Raw genomic sequence first — 13,272 nt, forward strand, 5'->3', positions numbered from 1 at the left:
TATTTACTTTTATTTCAAGTGTATCTTGCAAGGTTCTAATCGTTTCTGGAAACTCTAATTGCGTATTTTAGAGTTTTACCACAATTAGAGAGTGTTCTTACAAGTCTGTACTAGAACCGTAAGGATTTCAGCTGAGTCATACAAAACACGCCAGAATAATTCAGCCTCAATTGTAAACATCAGCAGTATAGTCCTCACTTACAGGCTTTCTACACAAATTTTAAGCTGTATAAACAAGAATTCCTAATATTTGAAAGCAAATTCAACTGAAAACGCTCCCTAAAGTTCCCGGAGTTGTAAATATTATCAGTTTTCTGGTCATTTCACGGCCTTCCACGGGTAAAATCTGTGATTAAAAACGGCAGGAAATGTAGTAAGAATCTATTTACTTTTATTTCAAGTGTATCTTCCAAGTTTCTAATCGTTTCTGGAAACTCTAATTGCGTATTTTAAGAGTTTTACCACAAGTAGAGAGTGTTCTTACAAGTATGTACTGGAACCGTTAGTATTTCACCTGAGTCATACGAAAGACGCCAGAATAATTCGGCCTCAATTGTAAACATAAGCAGTATAGTCCTCACTTACAGCCTTTCTACAAAAATTTTGAGCTGTATAAACAAGAATTCCTAATATTAGAAAGCAAATTCAAGTGAAAACGCTCCCTAAAGTGCCCGGAGTTGTAAATATTATCAGTTTTCTGGTCATTTCACGGCTTTCCACTGGTAATGTCTGTGATTAAAAACGGCAGGAAATGTAGTAAGAATCTATTTACTTTTATTTCAAGTGTATCTTCCAAGTTTTTAATCATATCTGGAAACTCTAATTGCGTATTTTAAGAGTTTTACCACAATTAGAGAGTGTTATTATAAGTCTGTACTAGAACCATAAGGATTTCAGCTGAGTCATACAAAACACGCCAGAATAATTCAGCCTCAATTGTAAACATAAGCAGTATAGTCCTCACTTACAGGCTTTCTACACAAATTTTAAGCTGTATAAACAAGAATTCCTAATATTTGAAAGAAAATTCAAGTGAAAACGCTCCCTAAAGTGCCCGGAGTTGTAAATATTATCAGTTTTCTGGTCATTTCACGGCCTTCCACTGGTAAAATCTGTGATTAAAAACGACAGCAAATGTAGTAAGAATCTATTTACTTTTATTTCAAGTGTATCTTCCAAGTTTCTAATCGTTTCTGGAAACTCTAATTGCGTATTTTAAGAGTTTTACCACAAGTAGAGAGTGTTCTTACAAGTATGTACTGGAACCGTTAGTATTTCACCTGAGTCATACGAAAGACGCCAGAATAATTCGGCCTCAATTGTAAACATAAGCAGTATAGTCCTCACTTACAGCCTTTCTACACAAATTTTAAGCCGTATAAACAAGAATTCCTAATATTTGAAAGAAAATTCAAGTGAAAACGCTCCCTAAAGTGCACGGAGTTGTAAATATTATCACTTTTCTGGTCATTTCACGGCTTTCCACTGGTAATGTATGTGATTAAAAACGGCAGGAAATGTAGTAAGATTCAGTTTACTTTTTTTTCAAGTGTTTGTTCCAAGTTTTCAATCATTTCTGGAAACTCTAATTGCGTATTTTAAGAGTTTTACCACAATTAGAGAGTGTTCTTACAAGTCTGTACTAGAACCGTAAGGATTTCAGCTGAGTCATACAAAACAAGCCAGAATAATTCAGCCTCAATTGTAAACATAAGCAGTATAGTCCTCACTTACAGGCTTTCTACACAAATTTTAAGCTGTATGAACAAGAATTCCTAATATTTGAAAGAAAATTCAAGTGAAAACGCTCCCTAAAGTGCCCGGAGTTGTAAATATTTTCAGTTTTCTGGTCATTTCACGGCTTTCCACTGGTAATGTCTGTGATTAAAAATTGCAGGAAATGTAGTAAGAATCTATTTACTTTTATTTCAAGTGTATCTTCCAAGCTTTTAATCATATCTGGAAACTCTAATTGCGTATTTTAAGAGTATTACCACAATTAGAGAGTGTTCTTACAATTCTGTACTAGAACCTTAAGGATTTCAGCTGAGTCATACAAAACAAGCCAGAATAATTCAGCCTCAATTGTAAACATAAGCAGTATAGTCCTCACTTACAGGCTTTCTACACAAATTCTAAGCTGTATAAACAAGAATTCCTAATATTTGAAAGAAAATTCAAGTGAAAACGCTCCCTAAAGTGCCCGGAGTTGTAAATATTATCAGTTTTCTGGTCATTTCACGGCCTTCCACGGGTAAAATCTGTGATTAAAAACGGCAGGAAATATAGTAAGAATCTATTTACTTTTATTTCAAGTGTATCTTGCAAGTTTCTAATCGTTTCTGGAAACTCTAATTGCGTATTTTAGAGTTTTACCACAATTAGAGAGTGTTCTAACAAGTCTGTACTAGAACCGTAAGGATTTCAGCTGAGTCATACAAAACACGCCAGAATAATTCAGCCTCAATTGTAAACATCAGCAGTATAGTCCTCACTTACAGGCTTTCTACACAAATTTTAAGCTGTATAAACAAGAATTCCTAATATTTGAAAGCAAATTCAACTGAAAACGCTCCCTAAAGTTCCCGGAGTTGTAAATATTATCAGTTTTCTGGTCATTTCACGGCCTTCCACGGGTAAAATCTGTGATTAAAAACGGCAGGAAATGTAGTAAGAATCTATTTACTTTTATTTCAAGTGTATCTTCCAAGTTTCTAATCGTTTCTGGAAACTCTAATTGCGTATTTTAGAGTTTTACCACAATTAGAGAGTGTTCTTACAAGTCTGTACTAGAACCATAATTATTTCACCTGAGTCATACGAAAGACGCCAGAATAATTCGGCCTGAATTGTAAACATAAGCAGTATAGTCCTCACTTACAGCCTTTCTACAAAAATTTTAAGCCGTATAAACAAGAATTGCTAATATTTGAAAGAAAATTCAAGTGAAAACGCTCCCTAAAGTGCCCGGAGTTGTAAATATTATCACTTTTCTGGTCATTTCACGGCTTTCCACTGGTAATGTCTGTGATTAAAAACGGCTGGAAATGTAGTAAGAATCTATTTACTTTTATTTCAAGTGTATCTTCCAAGTATTTAATCATTTATGGAAGCTCTAATTGCGTATTATAACAGTATTACCACAATTAGAGAGTGTTCTTACAAGTCTGTACTGGAACCGTAAGGAGTTCACCTGAGTCATACAAATGACGCCAGAATAATTCGGCCTCAATTGTAAACATAAGCAGTATAGTCCTCACTTACAGCCTTTCTACAAAAATTTTGAGCTGTATAAACAAGAATTCCTAATATTAGAAAGCAAATTCAAGTGAAAACGCTCCCTAAAGTGCCCGGAGTTGTAAATATTATCAGTTTTCTGGTCATTTCACGGCTTTCCACTGGTAATGTCTGTGATTAAAAACGGCAGGAAATGTAGTAAGAATCTATTTACTTTTATTTCAAGTGTATCTTCCAAGTATTTAATCATATCTGGAAACTCTAATTGCGTATTTTAAGAGTTTTACCACAATTAGAGAGTGTTATTATAAGTCTGTACTAGAACCATAAGGATTTCAGCTGAGTCATACAAAACACGCCAGAATAATTCAGCCTCAATTGTAAACATAAGCAGTATAGTCCTCACTTACAGGCTTTCTACACAAATTTTAAGCTGTATAAACAAGAATTCCTAATATTTGAAAGAAAATTCAAGTGAAAACGCTCCCTAAAGTGCCCGGAGTTGTAAATATTATCAGTTTTCTGGTCATTTCACGGCCTTCCACGGGTAAAATCTGTGATTAAAAACGGCAGCAAATGTAGTAAGAATCTATTTACTTTTATTTCAAGTGTATCTTCCAAGTTTCTAATCGTTTCTGGAAACTCTAATTGCGTATTTTAAGAGTTTTACCACAAGTAGAGAGTGTTCTTACAAGTATGTACTGGAACCGTTAGTATTTCACCTGAGTCATACGAAAGACGCCAGAATAATTCGGCCTCAATTGTAAACATAAGCAGTATAGTCCTCACTTACAGGCTTTCTACACAAATTTTAAGCCGAATAAACAAGAATTGCTAATATTTGAAAGAAAATTCAAGTGAAAACGCTCCCTAAAGTGCCCGGAGTTGTAAATATTATCACTTTTCTGGTCATTTCACGGCTTTCCACTGGTAATGTCTGTGATTAAAAACGGCTGGAAATGTAGTAAGAATCTATTTACTTTTATTTCAAGTGTATCTTCCAAGTATTTAATCATTTCTGGAAGCTCTAATTGCGTATTATAAGAGTATTACCACAATTAGAGAGTGTTCTTACAAGTCTGTACTGGAACCGTAAGGAGTTCACCAGAGTCATACAAATGACGCCAGAATAATTCGGCCTCAATTGTAAACATAAGCAGTATAGTCCTCACTTACAGCCTTTCTACAAAAATTTTGAGCTGTATAAACAAGAATTCCTAATATTAGAAAGCAAATTCAAGTGAAAACGCTCCCTAAAGTGCCCGGAGTTGTAAATATTATCAGTTTTCTGGTCATTTCACGGCTTTCCACTGGTAATGTCTGTGATTAACAACGACAGGAAATGTAGTAAGAATCTATTTACTTTTATTTCAAGTGTATCTTCCAAGTTTTTAATCATATCTGGAAACTCTAATTGCGTATTTTAAGAGTTTTACCACAATTAGAGAGTGTTATTACAAGTCTGTACTAGAACCGTAAGGATTTCAGCTGAGTCATACAAAACACACCAGAATAATTCAGCCTCAATTGTAAACATAAGCAGTATAGTCCTTACTTACAGGCTTTCTACACAAATTTTAAGCTGTATAAACAAGAATTCCTAATATTTGAAAGCAAATTCAACTGAAAACGCTCCCTAAAGTGCCCGGAGTTGTAAATATTATCAGTTTTCTGGGCATTTCACGGCTTCCCACTGGTAATGTCTGTGATTAAAAACGGCAGGAAATGGAGTAGGAATCTATTTACTTTTATTTCAAGTGTATCTTCCAAGTATTTAATCATTTCTGGAAACTCTAAGTGCGTATTATAAGAGTATTACCACAATTAGAGAGTGTTCTTACAAGTCTGTACTGGAACCGTAAGGATTTCACCTGAGTCATACAAATGTCGCCAGAATAATTCGTCCTCAATTTTAAACATAAGCGGTATAGTCCTCACTTACAGCCATTCTACAAAAATTTTGAGCTGTATAAACAATAATTCCCAATATTAGAAAGCAAATTCAAGTGAAAACGCTCCCTAAAGTGCCCGGAGTTGTAAATATTATCAGTTTTCTGGTCATTTCACGGCCTTCCACGGGTAAAATCTGTGATTAAAAACGGCAGGAAATGTAGTAAGAATCTATTTACTTTTATTTCAAGTGTATCTTCCAAGTTTCTAATCGTTTCTGGAAACTCTAATTGCGTATTTTAGAGTTTTACCACAATTAGAGAGTGTTCTTACAAGTCTGTACTAGAACCATAAGTATTTCACCTGAGTCATACGAAAGACGCCAGAATAATTCGGCCTGAATTGTAAACATAAGCAGTATAGTCCTCACTTACAGCCTTTCTACAAAAATTTTAAGCCGTATAAACAAGAATTGCTAATATTTGAAAAAAATTCAAGTGAAAACGCTCCCTAAAGTGCCCGGAGTTGTAAATATTATCACTTTTCTGGTCATTTCACGGCTTTCCACTGGTAATGTCTGTGATTAAAAACGGCTGGAAATGTAGTAAGAATCTATTTACTTTTATTTCAAGTGTATCTTCCAAGTATTTAATCATTTATGGAAGCTCTAATTGCGTATTATAACAGTATTACCACAATTAGAGAGTGTTCTTACAAGTCTGTACTGGAACCGTAAGGAGTTCACCTGAGTCATACAAATGACGCCAGAATAATTCGGCCTCAATTGTAAACATAAGCAGTATAGTCCTCACTTACAGCCTTTCTACAAAAATTTTGAGCTGTATAAACAAGAATTCCTAATATTAGAAAGCAAATTCAAGTGAAAACGCTCCCTAAAGTGCCCAGAGTTGTAAATATTATCAGTTTTCTGGTCATTTCACGGCTTTCCACTGGTAATGTCTGTGATTAAAAACGGCAGGAAATGTAGTAAGAATCTATTTACTTTTATTTCAAGTGTATCTTCCAAGTTTTTAATCATATCTGGAAACTCTAATTGCGTATTTTAAGAGTTTTACCACAATTAGAGAGTGTTATTATAAGTCTGTACTAGAACCATAAGGATTTCAGCTGAGTCATACAAAACACGCCAGAATAATTCAGCCTCAATTGTAAACATAAGCAGTATAGTCCTCACTTACAGGCTTTCTACACAAATTTTAAGCTGTATAAACAAGAATTCCTAATATTTGAAAGAAAATTCAAGTGAAAACGCTCCGTAAAGTGCCCGGAGTTGTAAATATTATCAGTTTTCTGGTCATTTCACGGCCTTCCACGGGTAAAATCTGTGATTAAAAACGGCAGCAAATGTAGTAAGAATCTATTTACTTTTATTTCAAGTGTATCTTCCAAGTTTCTAATCGTTTCTGGAAACTCTAATTGCGTATTTTAAGAGTTTTACCACAAGTAGAGAGTGTTCTTACAAGTATGTACTGGAACCGTTAGTATTTCACCTGAGTCATACGAAAGACGCCAGAATAATTCGGCCTCAATTGTAAACATAAGCAGTATAGTCCTCACTTACAGGCTTTCTACACAAATTTTAAGCCGAATAAACAAGAATTGCTAATATTTGAAAGAAAATTCAAGTGAAAACGCTCCCTAAAGTGCCCGGAGTTGTAAATATTATCACTTTTCTGGTCATTTCACGGCTTTCCACTGGTAATGTCTGTGATTAAAAACGGCTGGAAATGTAGTAAGAATCTATTTACTTTTATTTCAAGTGTATATTCCAAGTATTTAATCATTTCTGGAAGCTCTAATTGCGTATTATAAGAGTATTACCACAATTAGAGAGTGTTCTTACAAGTCTGTACTGGAACCGTAAGGAGTTCACCAGAGTCATACAAATGACGCCAGAATAATTCGGCCTCAATTGTAAACATAAGCAGTATAGTCCTCACTTACAGCCTTTCTACAAAAATTTTGAGCTGTATAAACAAGAATTCCTAATATTAGAAAGCAAATTCAAGTGAAAACGCTCCCTAAAGTGCCCGGAGTTGTAAATATTATCAGTTTTCTGGTCATTTCACGGCTTTCCACTGGTAATGTCTGTGATTAACAACGGCAGGAAATGTAGTAAGAATCTATTTACTTTTATTTCAAGTGTATCTTCCAAGTTTTTAATCATATCTGGAAACTCTAATTGCGTATTTTAAGAGTTTTACCACAATTAGAGAGTGTTATTACAAGTCTGTACTAGAACCGTAAGGATTTCAGCTGAGTCATACAAAACACACCAGAATAATTCAGCCTCAATTGTAAACATAAGCAGTATAGTCCTTACTTACAGGCTTTCTACACAAATTTTAAGCTGTATAAACAAGAATTCCTAATATTTGAAAGCAAATTCAACTGAAAACGCTCCCTAAAGTGCCCGGAGTTGTAAATATTATCAGTTTTCTGGGCATTTCACGGCTTCCCACTGGTAATGTCTGTGATTAAAAACGGCAGGAAATGTAGTAAGAATCTATTTACTTTTATTTCAAGTGTATCTTCCAAGTATTTAATCATTTCTGGAAACTCTAAGTGCGTATTATAAGAGTATTACCACAATTAGAGAGTGTTCTTACAAGTCTGTACTGGAACCGTAAGGATTTCAGCTGAGTCATACAAATGTCGCCAGAATAATTCGTCCTCAATTTTAAACATAAGCGGTATAGTCCTCACTTACAGCCATTCTACAAAAATTTTGAGCTGTATAAACAATAATTCCCAATATTAGAAAGCAAATTCAAGTGAAAACGCTCCCTAAAGTGCCCGGAGTTGTAAATATTATCAGTTTTCTGGTCATTTCACGGCCTTCCACGGGTAAAATCTGTGATTAAAAACGGCAGGAAATGTAGTAAGAATCTATTTACTTTTATTTCAAGTGTATCTTACAAGCTTTTAATCATATCTGGAAACTCTAATTGCCTATTTTAAGAGTATTACCACAATTAGAGAGTGTTCTTACAATTCTGTACTAGAACCGTAGGATTTCAGCTGAGTCATACAAAACACGCCAGAATAATTCAGCCTCAATTGTAAACATAAGCAGTATAGTACTCACTTACAGGCTTTCTACACAAATTTTAAGCTGTATAAAAAAGAATTCCTAATATTTGAAAGAAAATTCAAGTGAAAACGCTCCCTAAAGTGCCCAGAGTTGTAAATATTATCAGTTTTCTGGTCATTTCACGGCCTTCAACTGGTAATGTATGTGATTAAAAATGGCAGGAAATGTAGTAAGAATCTATTTACTTTTATTTCAAGTGTATCTTCCAAGTATTTAATCATTTCTGGAAGCTCTAATTGCGTATTATAAGAGTGTTACCACAATTAGAGAGTGTTCTTTCAAGTCTGTACTGGAACCGTAAGGATTTCACCTGAGTCATACGAAAGACGCCAGAATAATTCGGCCTCAATTTTAAACATAAGCAGTATAGTCCTCACTTACAGCCATTCTACAAAAATTTTGAGCTGTATAAACAATAATTCCCAATATTAGAAAGCAAATTCAAGTGAAAACGCTCCCTAAAGTGCCCAGAGTTGTAAATATTATCAGTTTTCTGGTCATTTCACGGCTTTCCACTGGTAATGTCTGTGATTAAAAACGGCAGGAAATGTAGTAAGAATCTATTTACTTTTATTTCAAGTGTATCTTCCAAGTTTTTAATCATATCTGGAAACTCTAATTGCGTATTTTAAGAGTTTTACCACAATTAGAGAGTGTTATTATAAGAATGTACTAGAACCATAAGGATTTCAGCTGAGTCATACAAAACACGCCAGAATAATTCAGCCTAAATTGTAAACATAAGCAGTATAGTCCTCACTTACAGGCTTTCTACACAAATTTTAAGCTGTATAAACAAGAATTCCTAATATTTGAAAGCAAATTCAACTGAAAACGCTCCCTAAAGTGCCCGGAGTTGTAAATATTATCAGTTTTCTGGGCATTTCACGGCTTCCCACTGGTAATGTCTGTGATTAAAAACGGCAGGAAATGTAGTAAGAATCTATTTACTTTTATTTCAAGTGTATCTTCCAAGTATTTAATCATTTCTGGAAACTCTAAGTGCGTATTATAAGAGTATTACCACAATTAGAGAGTGTTCTTACAAGTCTGTACTGGAACCGTAAGGATTTCACCTGAGTCATACAAATGTCGCCAGAATAATTCGTCCTCAATTTTAAACATAAGCGGTATAGTCCTCACTTACAGCCATTCTACAAAAATTTTGAGCTGTATAAACAATAATTCCCAATATTAGAAAGCAAATTCAAGTGAAAACGCTCCCTAAAGTGCCCGGAGTTGTAAATATTATCAGTTTTCTGGTCATTTCACGGCCTTCCACGGGTAAAATCTGTGATTATAAACGGCAGGAAATGTAGTAAGAATCTATTTACTTTTATTTCAAGTGTATCTTCCAAGTTTCTAATCGTTTCTGGAAACTCTAATTGCGTATTTTAGAGTTTTACCACAATTAGAGAGTGTTCTTACAAGTCTGTACTAGAACCATAAGTATTTCACCTGAGTCATACGAAAGACGCCAGAATAATTCGGCCTGAATTGTAAACATAAGCAGTATAGTCCTCACTTACAGCCTTTCTACAAAAATTTTAAGCCGTATAAACAAGAATTGCTAATATTTGAAAAAAATTCAAGTGAAAACGCTCCCTAAAGTGCCCGGAGTTGTAAATATTATCACTTTTCTGGTCATTTCACGGCTTTCCACTGGTAATGTCTGTGATTAAAAACGGCTGGAAATGTAGTAAGAATCTATTTACTTTTATTTCAAGTGTATCTTCCAAGTATTTAATCATTTATGGAAGCTCTAATTGCGTATTATAACAGTATTACCACAATTAGAGAGTGTTCTTACAAGTCTGTACTGGAACCGTAAGGAGTTCACCTGAGTCATACAAATGACGCCAGAATAATTCGGCCTCAATTGTAAACATAAGCAGTATAGTCCTCACTTACAGCCTTTCTACAAAAATTTTGAGCTGTATAAACAAGAATTCCTAATATTAGAAAGCAAATTCAAGTGAAAACGCTCCCTAAAGTGCCCGGAGTTGTAAATATTATCAGTTTTCTGGTCATTTCACGGCTTTCCACTGGTAATGTCTGTGATTAAAAACGGCAGGAAATGTAGTAAGAATCTATTTACTTTTATTTCAAGTGTATCTTCCAAGTTTTTAATCATATCTGGAAACTCTAATTGCGTATTTTAAGAGTTTTACCACAATTAGAGAGTGTTATTATAAGTCTGTACTAGAACCATAAGGATTTCAGCTGAGTCATACAAAACACGCCAGAATAATTCAGCCTCAATTGTAAACATAAGCAGTATAGTCCTCACTTACAGGCTTTCTACACAAATTTTAAGCTGTATAAACAAGAATTCCTAATATTTGAAAGAAAATTCAAGTGAAAACGCTCCCTAAAGTGCCCGGAGTTGTAAATATTATCAGTTTTCTGGTCATTTCACGGCCTTCCACGGGTAAAATCTGTGATTAAAAACGGCAGCAAATGTAGTAAGAATCTATTTACTTTTATTTCAAGTGTATCTTCCAAGTTTCTAATCGTTTCTGGAAACTCTAATTGCGTATTTTAAGAGTTTTACCACAAGTAGAGAGTGTTCTTACAAGTATGTACTGGAACCGTTAGTATTTCACCTGAGTCATACGAAAGACGCCAGAATAATTCGGCCTCAATTGTAAACATAAACAGTATAGTCCTCACTTACAGGCTTTCTACACAAATTTTAAGCCGAATAAACAAGAATTGCTAATATTTGAAAGAAAATTCAAGTGAAAACGCTCCCTAAAGTGCCCGGAGTTGTAAATATTATCACTTTTCTGGTCATTTCACGGCTTTCCACTGGTAATGTCTGTGATTAAAAACGGCTGGAAATGTAGTAAGAATCTATTTACTTTTATTTCAAGTGTATCTTCCAAGTATTTAATCATTTCTGGAAGCTCTAATTGCGTATTATAAGAGTATTACCACAATTAGAGAGTGTTCTTACAAGTCTGTACTGGAACCGTAAGGAGTTCACCAGAGTCATACAAATGACGCCAGAATAATTCGGCCTCAATTGTAAACATAAGCAGTATAGTCCTCACTTACAGCCTTTCTACAAAAATTTTGAGCTGTATAAACAAGAATTCCTAATATTAGAAAGCAAATTCAAGTGAAAACGCTCCCTAAAGTGCCCGGAGTTGTAAATATTATCAGTTTTCTGGTCATTTCACGGCTTTCCACTGGTAATGTCTGTGATTAACAACGGCAGGAAATGTAGTAAGAATCTATTTACTTTTATTTCAAGTGTATCTTCCAAGTTTTTAATCATATCTGGAAACTCTAATTGCGTATTTTAAGAGTTTTACCACAATTAGAGAGTGTTATTACAAGTCTGTACTAGAACCGTAAGGATTTCAGCTGAGTCATACAAAACACACCAGAATAATTCAGCCTCAATTGTAAACATAAGCAGTATAGTCCTTACTTACAGGCTGTCTACACAAATTTTAAGCTGTATAAACAAGAATTCCTAATATTTGAAAGAAAATTCAACTGAAAACGCTCCCTAAAGTGCCCGGAGTTGTAAATATTATCAGTTTTCTGGGCATTTCACGGCTTCCCACTGGTAATGTCTGTGATTAAAAACGGCAGGAAATGTAGTAAGAATCTATTTACTTTTATTTCAAGTGTATCTTCCAAGTATTTAATCATTTCTGGAAACTCTAAGTGCGTATTATAAGAGTATTACCACAATTAGAGAGTGTTCTTACAAGTCTGTACTGGAACCGTAAGGATTTCAGCTGAGTCATACAAATGTCGCCAGAATAATTCGTCCTCAATTTTAAACATAAGCGGTATAGTCCTCACTTACAGCCATTCTACAAAAATTTTGAGCTGTATAAACAATAATTCCCAATATTAGAAAGCAAATTCAAGTGAAAACGCTCCCTAAAGTGCCCGGAGTTGTAAATATTATCAGTTTTCTGGTCATTTCACGGCCTTCCACGGGTAAAATCTGTGATTAAAAACGGCAGGAAATGTAGTAAGAATCTATTTACTTTTATTTCAAGTGTATCTTACAAGCTTTTAATCATATCTGGAAACTCTAATTGCCTATTTTAAGAGTATTACCACAATTAGAGAGTGTTCTTACAATTCTGTACTAGAACCGTAGGATTTCAGCTGAGTCATACAAAACACGCCAGAATAATTCAGCCTCAATTGTAAACATAAGCAGTATAGTACTCACTTACAGGCTTTCTACACAAATTTTAAGCTGTATAAAAAAGAATTCCTAATATTTGAAAGAAAATTCAAGTGAAAACGCTCCCTAAAGTGCCCAGAGTTGTAAATATTATCAGTTTTCTGGTCATTTCACGGCCTTCAACTGGTAATGTATGTGATTAAAAATGGCAGGAAATGTAGTAAGAATCTATTTACTTTTATTTCAAGTGTATCTTCCAAGTATTTAATCATTTCTGGAAGCTCTAATTGCGTATTATAAGAGTGTTACCACAATTAGAGAGTGTTCTTTCAAGTCTGTACTGGAACCGTAAGGATTTCACCTGAGTCATACGAAAGACGCCAGAATAATTCGGCCTCAATTTTAAACATAAGCAGTATAGTCCTCACTTACAGCCATTCTACAAAAATTTTGAGCTGTATAAACAATAATTCCTAATATTAGAAAGCAAATTCAAGTGAAAACGCTCCCCAAAGTGCCCAGAGTTGTAAGTATTATCAGTTTTCTGGTCATTTCACGGCTTTCCACTGGTAATGTCTGTGATTAAAAACGGCAGGAAATGTAGTAAGAATCTATTTACTTTTATTTCAAGTGTATCTTCCAATTTTTAATCATATCTGGAAACTCTAATTGCGTATTTTAAGAGTTTTACCACAATTAGAGAGTGTTATTATAAGTCTGTACTAGAACCATAAGGATTTCAGCTGAGTCATACAAAACACGCCAGAATAATTCAGCCTAAATTGTAAACATAAGCAGTATAGTCCTCACTTACAGGCTTTCTACACAAATTTTAAGCTGTATAAACAAGAATTCCTAATATTTGAAAGAA

Source organism: Myotis nattereri, assembly GCF_964212035.1.
Source record: "Myotis nattereri genome assembly, chromosome: X".
Classification (NCBI taxonomy): domain Eukaryota; kingdom Metazoa; phylum Chordata; class Mammalia; order Chiroptera; family Vespertilionidae; genus Myotis; species Myotis nattereri.